The sequence below is a fragment of the Balaenoptera borealis genome (assembly GCF_965194805.1).
Source record: "Balaenoptera borealis genome assembly, chromosome: 2".
NCBI classification, from domain to species: domain Eukaryota; kingdom Metazoa; phylum Chordata; class Mammalia; order Artiodactyla; family Balaenopteridae; genus Balaenoptera; species Balaenoptera borealis.
The window spans coordinates 148,533,911-148,546,614 of NC_138867.1; the positions used below are offsets into that span (position 1 = coordinate 148,533,911).

At 34.4% G+C, this 12,704-nt stretch overlaps 1 long non-coding RNA gene across 1 annotated transcript in view; it reads right to left on the reverse strand.

Annotated features, from left to right (window-relative positions):
- LOC309622727 overlaps positions 1-12,704 on the reverse strand; it is a 428,773-nt gene that overhangs the window by 12,345 nt on the left and 403,724 nt on the right. The window lies entirely within an intron of this gene.

Below are 12,704 nucleotides of genomic sequence, written 5' to 3' on the forward strand. Positions count from 1 at the left end.
CATGATTGCTCCCACAAGGAAAACTGAGAGCATGTAGGTGAGTATCCAGCTTCCCTAGCTATATGAGATGTTGCCATAATCCCCTTTCTCTCTCGCCCCATCCAGGGTACTAAGTCATGAGCTGTATGAGTAGGGGAGGGAAAAAGCTGAGAGAGCTGCAGATAGGACTCTCAGACAGCTTTAAAGAGACATAGATCCTACCAACTACATCACAAACTACACCAAGAAGCCTGTCCATGAGACATTGGGGATGCCTCATCTACAGATACCCCCAATTAACCCATGGGCATCCTCGGTGCTCTGGGTGCCTTGCCAACACATATCCCCACCCTGCAGCTAGGTCTCTGTGCATGCTCCAGATGGTGGCAGAGCCAGTTCTGGAAGATGGCTAATGAGCACATGCAGAAAGCTGACCTGAATCTGTGAGCTAGAGACAGACCATAAATTTGAGCTGGAGTTTGGCCCTTGGGAAAGCAACAGGAAGGTAGTCAGCATTTGGCCTGGTGCTTTTTGGGGTGGAGAGAAACCATACACTCTTACAAATTCTGTCACAAGAGGGAACAAGAAGCATGGAGCAGTTATATCCATAGAAGGTCTGAGAAAGCCTCGTACTTCCTTAGTAGGGCTGATGCAAGATATTTATTTCCCAAGGGCAGTTTAGTAAAGACAGGAGGAGGATGTGACTAAAATGTAAATAAGACAGCAACAGAAGACTACAAGGAACATGAAAGAAATCAAGAAAATATGACCACCAAAAGATCAAAATAATCACCCAGTAACCAAGCTCAAAGACATGGAGATAAGATATTGAAAATAACTGTTTGAAGGAAGATCACTAAGTTACAAGAAAACACAGAAAGACAATTCAACAAAATCAGGAAAACAATATGTGAACAAAATAAAAAGTTTAACAAAGAGACAGAAATCATAAAAAAGAACCAAACAACAATTCTGGAGCTGAAGAATACAATGAATAAAATAAAAAATGCAACAGACAGAATCAACAGCAGACTAGATCAAGCAGAAAAAACGATCTGTGAGTTACAAGACAGGACAAGAGATCTTCTCTAAGACATGTTATGATAAAACTGTCAAATATCAAACACAAAGAGAGTTTCTTAAAAGTAGTAAGAGAAAAGAAGTTGCAATTTACAAGGGAACCCCCATTAGGCTATCAGTGGATTTCTCAGCAAAAACCACTTAAGCCAGGAGAGAGTGGGATAATATATTCAAAGTGCTCAAAGAAAAAACTGCCAAACAAGAATACTTTACCCAGCAAAGTTGTCCTTCAGAAATGAAGAAGAGATAAAGACTTTCTCAGACAAATAAAAACTGAAGGGAGTTCATCACAACTAGACCTGCCTTATGAGAAATACTGAAAGGAATTCTTCAAGATGAAATGAAAGGATGCTAACTAGTAACATAAAAACATATGAAAATATAAAACACGTCAGTAAACGTAAGTATGTAGTCAAATTCAGAATACTATTATACTGTGATACTGTGGTGTGTTAACCGCTTAATTCTAGCATAAAGGTTAAAGGATGATAGTATTCAAAGTAACTATAGCTACAATAATTTGTTACTGAACACACAATATAAAAAGAGGTGAATTATGGCATCAAAGACATAAATGGAAAGGAGGAATAAAAAGGTAGAGTTTTGTATGCCAAAAAGGTAGAGTTTTGTATGCAAAAAAGTTAACTTGTTATCAACATAAAGTAGATATTTGTAACAAGTTTAATGTAAGCCTCATGATAATCACACAACAAAAACCTACAGGAGATTCACAAAAGAAAAATAGAAGGGAATTAAAGCATATCACTATTAAAAATTATCAATTCACAAAGGAAAGCAGCTGGAGAGAGAAAGGAAGACTGGAACTACAATAAAGCCAGAAAACAATTAATAAGATGGCATTAGTCAGTCTTTATCTATCAATAATTAATCTTAATGTAAATGGATAAAGTTCTGCAAACAAAACGCATAGAATGGCTGGTTGATTTAAAAAACAAGACCCAACTATATGCTAACTACAAAAGGCTCACTTCAGCTTTAAGGACACACTTAGGCTCAAAGTGAAGGAACAGAAAAAGATATTCCATGAAAGTGGAAACCAAAAGCGAGTAGGGATGGCTATACATATTTCAGACAAAGTAGATTTTAAACCAAAAATTATAACTAGAGACAAAGAAGGTCATTATATAATGATAAAGAAGTCAATTCATCAAGAAGCTATAACAATCATAAATAATATATGTACCCAACATCCAAATACCTAAATATATTAAGCAAATACTAACAGATCTGAAGGGAGACATAGACAACAATACAATAATAGAGGACTTCAATACCCCACTTTCAAAAATGAATAGGAACAAAAAATCAAAAGGAAACTTTAGACTTGAACTATACTTTAGACCAAACGGACCTAACAGGCATATACAGAACACTGCATCAAACAGCAGCAGAGTACACATTCTTCTCAAGCACACATGGAACATATTCTTTAGGATATGTTATATGATAGGTAACAAAATAAGTCTTGGCCAATTTAAGAAGACCGAAATCATACTAAGTATGTTTTCCAACCATAATAATATAAAACTAAAAATCAATAACAAGAGGAAAGTTGGAAAATTCACAAACATGGAAATTAAACAACACACTTAACAACCAATGAATCAAAGAATAAAATCAAAAGGGAAATAAAAAAAAATATTGAAACAAATGCAAATGAAAATAAAACATACCAAAATATATGGGATGCTGCAAAAGCAGTGCTGAGAGAGAAGTTTTAGTAATAAACACCTACAAAAGAAGCAAGGCAGATTTCAAGTAAACAAAATAACTTTATACCTCAAGGAACTAGAAAAAGAACAAATGAAACCCAAAATTAGTAGAAGAAAAATAACAAAGATCAGAGCAAAAAGAAATGAAGTAGAGACTAAAAAGACAACAGAAAAGATCAGTAAAAGTAACAGCTGGTTTTTTGAAAAGATAAAATTGACAAACCTTTAGCTAGATTCACCAAGAAAAAAAAATGAAAAGACCCAAATAAAATCAGAAATGAAAGAAGAGACATTACAACTGATACCACAGAAATATAAAGAATCATAAGAGACTATACTATAAACAATTATACACCAACATATTTGGCAACCTAGAAGAAATGAATAAATTCCTAGAATTGTACAAACTACCATAACTGAATCATGAAGAAACAGAAAATATGAACAGCAAATAATGAGTAAGGATTAAATCAGTAACCAAAAATCTCCCAACAAAGAAAATTCCAGGATTGTTTCCCCAATAAATTCTACCAAATATTTAAATAAGAATTAATGCCAATTCTTCTCAAACTCTCCCAAAAAATTAAAGAGACGGCAACATTTCCAATCTCACTTTATTAGGCTAGCATTACTCGATACCAAAGCCAGATAAGGATGCTACAAGAAGGAAAAAAAAGAAACTACAGGTCAATATCCCTGATTAATACAGATGCAAAAATTCTCAGCAAAATATGAGCAAACTGAATTCAACATCACATTAAATAGATCATACACCATGATCAAGTGGGATTGATTCCAGGGATGCAAGGATGGTTCAACATATGCAGATCAATAAATGTGATATACCACATTAATAGAAACAAAAACAAAAATCATATGGTCATTTCAATAGATGCAGAAAAAGCACTTGACAAAATTCAACAGCCTTTCATGATAAAAACTCTCAGCAAAGTGGGTATAAAAGAAATGTACCTCAACATAATAAAGGGCACATATGACAAACTTAGAGCTGACATGACACTCAAAACCTTTTAGTTGAAAATTTTTACTCTCAGATGAGGAAAAAGACAAGGATGCCCACTCTCACCACTCTTATTCAGTATAATACTAAAGTCTTCACCACAGTGATCAAGCAAGAGAAAGAAATAAAAGGAAGGAAGAAGTAAAATGTTTGGTTGCCGATGACATATCATATAGTATATAAAATCCTAAAGACTCCACCAAAACCTGTTAAATAACTGAGTAGAGTTGGAAGACAGAAATTCAAAATACAGAAATGAGTTGTGTTTCTATGCATTAACAACAAAATATCTGAAAAATAAAGGAAACAATCCTATTCACAATAGCATCAAAAATAATAAAATACTTACGAATAAATTTAATCAAGAGTGTTACATCTGTGAGAATGGCTATTATCAAAAAGACAAGTAATAACAAGTATTAGATGGGGAGAAAGGGAACATTCATGCACTACTGGTGGGAATGTAAATTGGCACAGCCACTAAGAAAACCAGTATGAAGGTTCTTCAAAATTTAAAAGACAACTACCACATGATCCAGGCATTTCACTTCTGGGTATATATCCAAAGAATATGAAATCACTCTCTTGAAGACATATCTGCACTCCTATGTTCATTGCAGCATTACTACACAGCCAAGATATGGAAACAACCTAAGCATCCATCTATGGATGAATGGATAAAGAAGGGGTAGCGTGTATATATATATATACACACACACACACACATACCTATATATACATATATATATTTAAATATATATATATTTATATATATATATATAAATAAAATGGAATACAATTCTGTCATAAGAAAGAAGGAGATCATGGCTTTGGGACAACTTGGATGGACCTTGAGGGCATTATGCTAAGTGAAATAAGTCAGACAGAGAAAGACAAATACTGTATGATATCACTTGTATGTGGAATCTAAAAAAGATAAACTCACAAAAACAGAGAGTAGAATGATGGCTGCCAGGGACTAGGGGGTGGGAGAAATGAAAGATGTTAGTCAAAAGATACAAATTTCCAGTTCTAAGATGAATATATTTTGGAATTTAATATGCAGTATGGTGATTATAGTTAGTAATACTGTATTATATACTTGAAATGTGCTGAGCAAGTAGATCTAAATATTCTCAACACAAACATGAAATGGTAATTATGTGAGGTGATGAAGATGTTAACTGACCCTACTGTAAGTTGGGTTTTGCAATATATGAGTATCAAATCGTTACACTGTAAACCTTAAACTTACACAATGTTGTATGTAAATTATATCTCAATAAAGTTGGGGAAAAAAACATTCCTAGCACACATTTGGTACTCCATAAATAGTTCTTGAATTAAGGGAATAGGTAGAATAAAGGAATAGCTCCTTGTGTGCAAAGAATTGTGTTCTGCATTATTCATATTATAAATGAGGAAACTAAAGCTTAAGAAGTTGAGTAATTTCTCCAACACCATATATTCAATAAACTGATGCTGCAGCCAGGAATCAAGCCCCCATTTTTTGACTGAGAGCTTCTATATGCTCAAAAATACTATGTAATAATATGTCTGCAAAAATTTACTTCACCTCCCTCCCCATATCTAACTTTTCTTCCATATCATAACTTCATTTGGAGATAATGTTTCAGCAGAAATGAGAATATTCCTAAGTTATTCTAGCACTTATTTTCAAATAGCAATGTGAGGCCAGTCTTTCAAAAACATTCCCACTTTTTATGAAATGGAAAAGACGTTCAAAATGTATTTATTTACCACAGATAAATTGAAAAATAATGTCAGGTACCCATGGTGTTACACTAAATCATTTCATTTTCTTTCCTAAAGCAAATGGTATTATCAACCTCATGCCACACAAGCCTTATACTACCCTGCTCCATGGTATTGAATTAACCTTTACCTGACATTTCTAGGTAATCATTTTGGGAGCCATCCAATAAATCATTTAATAAAATGAAAATGCAATAACTTTGCAGAAAGAATGTGTGCTCATTTTAAGTACTCCTAAATGGACGCAACTGCACTCAACAACAAAAATAGCTGTTTGCATCACCAAACATAAACAAGTGGATTGGCTTTCCACAAAGGCAGCCAGGAAGTATCTGGCCATGAACCAGAATAGGCTTCTTAATGACATCCTCAAACAAGGACAACTATGCCTGTGGGGTTTTCTTTCCTGCCCTCTTCCCCGTTTGTGGCCACTGAATTTTGCAACTGATCAAAAAAGCAGATTGCTTTTTGCAAGGACATTGCATCACTGTGTGGTATAAAAACTGGTAACTAAAACTCCTTACCATTTAGCTTAAGAGACCACTTGTCTTTTGGAGAGAGAAGCTGACATCTATTTTAAAATATGGAAATGGATGGAAAAGTCACCTTGAAGAGAATTTTGGTTCTGCAAAAGGTCATTTTAATGACTTAGTTATGCCAATATAAAGAAGTGGGAGTCAGCTGTTACATTCTTGAGTACCTTAGCAAATCTTCATTCCTACATATTCCATGTTGGTTTCTCAGAACGAATAGACTAGTATGCCTAAGGAGGCTAGAACCTGAAGGAGGGAAAGGAGTCATACCTGAAATCCTTATCTTTGATAGCTGATGTCTGGAAATTAGAGGAGTGGCCCAGAATAGCTTCAACCAAGGCCTAGTGGTAAGACAAGGAAATAAAATTTCTTTGAAAAATGAGGCTACTACAAGCTGGCAACTCTGCCTCAACTCAAGAGTCTGAGATTGTAGGAGAGGGTAGATTTAACAGGAAAAAATAGCTTATATAGCTGCTACTTCCTCTGAAACACTTCCTTTATTGAGTTCTCAGATAAAAAGATCTGCCATTTCACCTCATATGGGATCTTTGAACACTTACACAGCAAAGACCTTTCTGAGGATTTTAAATGATAATAATTGGCTTGAGAGAGTAATGCAATCAATGTATCCAAGAGTAAGTAAAAAAAAAAGCACAGAATAGTGATCAATTAGGAGTTCCCCTTAACAACAATGAAATCAGGATAATTACTTTAAAAAGCACTGGCATTTGTTTACATTCCATAAAATAAGGAAGTTTTGCATCTCTGCGAAGTGTATACCTACAGATCAGTGGTTATCAAATAGGGGCAATTTTTTTTTTTTAATTTATTTTTAATTGTGTTGGGTCTTTGTTTCTGTGCGAGGGCTTTCTCCAGTTGCGGCGAGCGGGGGCCACTCTTCATTGCGGTGCGCGGGCCTCTCACTATCGTGGCCTCTCTTTGTTGCGGAGCACAGGCTCCAGACGCGCAGGCTCAGTAGTTGTGGCTCACGGGCCCAGCTGCTCCGCGGCATGTGGGATCTTCCCAGACCAGGGCTCGAACCCGTGTCCCCTGCATTGGCAGGCAGATTCTCAACCACTGCACCACCAGGGAAGCCCAAATAGGGGCAATTTTGCCCTCTCTCACAGAACATTTGGAAATGCCTAGAGACATTTCTGTTTGTCACAACAGGGTGCTGATATTGACCTCTAATGGATAGAGGCCAGGGATGCTTTGAAACCATCCTACAATGCAGAGGCCAGTCTCCCATAATAAAGAATTGTCTATCCAAAATGTCAGCAGTACTGAGGTTGAGAAACCCTGATATAAATCAAAAAGAATCATCTTAAAGTCACAAAAAAACATACTCAGATCTCATTACAAACTCCACAAAAGTCAACGAATATGAAAACTGACAAAAACTTTGAAATCTTTCCATTTTTCAGACACCTGATTAAGTTCTTCATCCCAGGAAAACATTCATAAAGGCTACTGAAGAAAAACTGTTCAGTCATTCTTTCCAGTATCATTCTAAATCCACACTGACATTCTGGAGGTGTATCTAAGACAGGCTTTGAGAATTTTATCTATACTTAAATGGACAAGCCAAGTTACTATACAGTACATTATGGGGCATTTTGTGTACTTGGCAATTTGGCAAAAGAAACTGAACCAAAACAAAATTGTAATAAAAAGCCAGTGCTGTAAAGTAATATCTAGAAGCAGCCTGGGGCCACCTAAAATGAGTTGCTCTTTGATTTCTAATGTAGTACTAAGAGTGTGAAGTCTGGTCAAACAGAAGAAATTTTGAGTCCCAGCTCCATTTTAACAAACCGTTCTATTATAGAATCCAGGTTCACATACCTCACCTAAAAATAATGGTTGTACTTATCTCAGGGGGTAATTATGAAAGTTAAACTATATGGTGCTTATCAAAATATTTAGGACATTAACAGCTTGACACTCTACAAATGTAGATAATAGTGACATGTTCCAAGCTAACTTAGGTAAGTGTGATGAAACTTGTTGAGCAGGATGAAACTTGATTGAAAGAAGAGAATTTGGGGAATTTTCTCTATTGAAAGTGTCTCTTCTTTTGGAAAGTTTGACTTTCAGTAAGACATCAATTTAAACCACTAAGATATTGAAAGACAGGGGAAAGTTTATGCATTACTTCATGCTGATTCTAAATCAGGGTATTTTGTTAATGTTGATATACAGTAAAAACTTTGTCACAAAGAATAGAGTAATAATTACACAGGATTTCCACAGTTTTACTATTATAGAACTTCAATTGTTGGATGACCAATTTAAGTATCTCAAGATCTCACCTAAAGAAATAAGTATAAAAATAAAAGATAATAAAGACATGAAAAGTGACATAGTTCTGTTGGAAATTACAAATTTATGCATTTAAACAAAACATAATAAAACAAAACAAAAATTAGCATAATTGTCAATTTAACATTAGCCATATATGATTTAGAGGTGAGTAACTGAATAAATTCTCAACTTCTCAATGAGAATTTCTTAGGGGACATACCTACCTCGTCTAATAGAGAACATACTACCTACTCAGTAATCCCAAGATATCTACCCCAGGGTACCTATCCATACTATACCATTAATATCATTTGATTCATAACTCTTCCAGCTTGAAACCAACTTCATACTTTGTCCAGTTATACACCAATGGCCCAGTACATACACATAATTTATTGTTCCAAGTGGGTAGCTAAATCTATAGCCTTCAAATGATTTACACTTTCCTATGCCCAATCTGTTACACATGTCATAATCTTGATATTAGAGATCTGATTTTGGCCTAGGATTTTGAGCCTCCTGGACACTAATAAAAGAACTAGACAGAAGCTATACAAGAAGAAAAGCAGCTTTATGATAGAGTTTGCCCAATACACCTTTTATGTTGCAATACTCCATTGTCAATAAACAAAAACTCACATGCTTTAAAAAGCAGTGCTTTTGTGTTATCTCAGTAAGCATGAAATTCTCCATAGGTTCCCATCAAAAATTAAGGAATAACGACAGGAGTTAAGAAAGTTATGAGAGGTAACACAAACTAACAAAGTGCCTGGAATATAGTAGGAAATCAATAATGTTAACTATATTTAATATTACTAAATGAACTCAAAATATCAACATTTAAATCCAATCATTTTCTAGAACCAGAATACAGAGAGTATAAAATAATTTACCCCACAAACTTTCGACCTCTATCCAAATATCTCCAAGAGACTTTTAAATTATTTCATTATGTGGGAATTTACTGTAGCAAATTGCTTGATATACTTGTTTAAATATAGGTTTAAATAAAAACATTAGTTGACAGCTGGAAAATTACACTATATGCAGAATAATTTTATTCTAATTATATGACTAGAGAGAATATGTGTTATTTTATCCATTGTTCATCTCTTTCCTTTGGAAGATTTCTCTCCCCGAGTCCATGTAATTTGGGGAACTGAGATTGAGAACCATTAGAATGGCATAAATATGAGCTTCATGGGGACCTTTGCCCCCAGTATGGAGAAAGTATGCCTGAGAAATACAGGGGGTACAGAAGAAATGGGATTCCAAATATAAAGAGATATAGTCATTACAGTTCCTGATCATTCCTAGCAAGGATTTTAATCTTAAGATTTTAGTCTTAAGACTAACGGGAAGCCATGAAGAGAATCAATCAGGAGACAAGCATGGTCATGTTAACACATGGCAAAGATAACTCTGACCACAGTGTGGGACACAGTTTGGATGCAAAATAGAGTGAGTGTGTGAAATCCATTTTAGAGGTTATTTTTGACATTCAGGCAAGAAATCAAGGCATCTTTTCATGTGAGTCTTCCCTGACCAATATCAAACCTGACAAAGAGTTTATCCCCAGCTACTATGTACTTTAATGATATCTTTTTTCCCATCATATTTATCTCAATTTAAGATGTATAATTTGTATGCTATAGTTTTTTTTTGTAATGCCTGCTCTTCACTAGACTTGCCCATGAGTGGCAGGGATTGCATCAGTTTTATTTACTTCTTTTAACTCCAGTACATAGAAGAGGGTTTAGTTCAGAATTTAGGCCCAATAAATATTTGTTGAATGACTGAATGAATGGCCAGCTGAATAAGAATTGACACTAACCTTCATTGATCTCAGAAATATGGTTTCAATAGAAATGCTATCTCTGGACACATGATAAATAGAGATGAAAATAAATACATGGCTGAACACTCATTTATATCAATAATTACACAACTACAAGCAGATTTTTTCCCCATGGCTGTCGGTAAAGGAGACTGCTTTTATCTTTCTTTTGCTCAACATTATACATTCCAACAAACAGAAAATTAGCAGAAGTTGTTGGAAATTGGAAGAGTGGAAAAGAGTTGGACAACGTATAGGGCAAATTCTTTGACTACTAAGTAAAAAAGTTACCTACAAACTAAATCTACATCAAGATCCTAAAGCAACATTTTCACTCACCCTCCAGTAAATTAGTTTGATAATATAGAAAAAGAGTTCCTTTAAGGTTACTACAGCTCTAACTGAATTTTCAGTCCCTTCCCCCTCACCACTGTAGGAAAGTGTACTGTTCATGGTGCTGAAACTACAAAGATGGATGACTAAACTTTCTGAAGGTCTAAACACAATCTCAGCTCTTCTTTTTGATGCATGACCACAGGACCATAAGTTTGTTGCTGGATTCATAATGAACCTCTCCCACTGGCTTAGTGAGATAAGGCACATTCTAATTATTTACTTTCAGGTTCTGAAATCACACTGAGCACAAACCAGCAGAGAATCAAATCATGTTTTGACTGACTAATCTCTCAAGCAATACTGAGTCATACTTCAGAGAAGGTGATATTTTGCATGCACTGTTTAGATTTTCCATATGACCTTAATAAGTAATTTTGATTGTTTTACAAAATTTGAATCTGTTTAGATTTAAATAAGAAAGTATTTCATCTCTGTATTAGGAAATATATGCTATACTCCTACTGTATGTGTGTTTTTTTTTAATAAATTTGGTTCTACATTAATGTGATGATTTCTTTTCACTTGTCTCCCTTGGATAATATGGTTTATTCTATATAAAGTCTCAAACAAAACTTGCAACATTACCTAACAAATGGGATGTATAGATTATAAATGCATTATGGGAAGGTATAAGAAGCCAAATTTGCTAAGCATATTACTTCTGTGTGCCCTATCTAGGTTCTAAAATGAGTTGGTTTCTGAAGCTGGAATCATTTCCAATTATTTCCAGTGGTTAACATTACTATTATTCACCATAATAGAATAATAATCTTAGCTTATTTTTTTGTTTAGCTGTTACTTAGCTACTTTCTTATTATAGAGCTCTAAATTCAGTTAACAAATGTCCTTTTGAGCTCGGGATGGAAATTATTTTGGCTGAGTTCCTTAAATCAGGAAGATAAATAAGTACTTAAATGGATATGACTTGTGCCTTTGAGTAAATGTCCTGGGAAGATTACTGTCTTTTAATTAATCTGCTTTCTCAGAACAAATAGCTAATTTTTTTAATTTGCATGAAACTTGGGACATTGTATATATTGTGTCATGCTCAGTTTAGACCACAGTATGTCAGATTAAAATCATATTCCTGTAAGAAGAGAAAGAAGTGAGAATTACCCAATATTTCAATAAAGTCTTCACAACAACCTAGACAGAGTTTGGGAACAGATGTTGGAATTCTCTGAAGATAATACCCCAAACTTAACCACATTCTGTTCTTCGTGTCCATGCTCTATGACCACCTGATAGGGGAAATTAATTGATTTAAATAATGTCTTAGTACTTTAGGAACTCAATGAATTCTTTAGAACACAGTCAATTCTTTCTAACTTTCATCAATCTTCTTCGTAAAATCCTGTGTTCCTTTAATAAATATCTAATCTCTTTTTCTATTTTCTGCACTGTATTGAGGCATTTGCAAAAGAAAAATAAACACAACTTACATCTCTATAGTTCTCTATGGCTTGCAAAGGGTATTTCACTACATTTCATTTAACCTGCATAATAATACAGTGAAGTAGCTCTCTGGAAAACAGACCCAAGGGAGGTTGCTACTCACCCAAGTTCATATAGACAATGACAGAATTGGGACTTGACCTGGGATTTCTGACTATAGGTCCAGTGTGTTTATAACTGTTGTAGACCATGATGTCTGACCTAAAGAATATATGATTAATTGAAAACAAAATGCAAACAAATATGGAAAAATTTAAGTACCACATTAAAGAGGCAAATCTAAATTTCAGGAATTTTTCTAAAAAATCTAAGAAAAAAAATTCTCTCAGAATTTTTACTGGGAGGGTTTTCCAGATGCTTTCATAAAGGAAAATCAAAGAAGCTTCTCTATGACTAAACAAACTAACTAAAAATAATGTAAACCAGATGAGGTAGAAATAGTATCTTCCAATAGCAGTACACATTTAAAATATCATTCCCTATATTTCCATGTAGATGGCAATTCTATAGAAATACTCCATGTTTTGTTGTTTTATTCTTGATGATGCTTTGGAGTAATATAGGGTGAATTATTATTTGCTGCCATAGACATT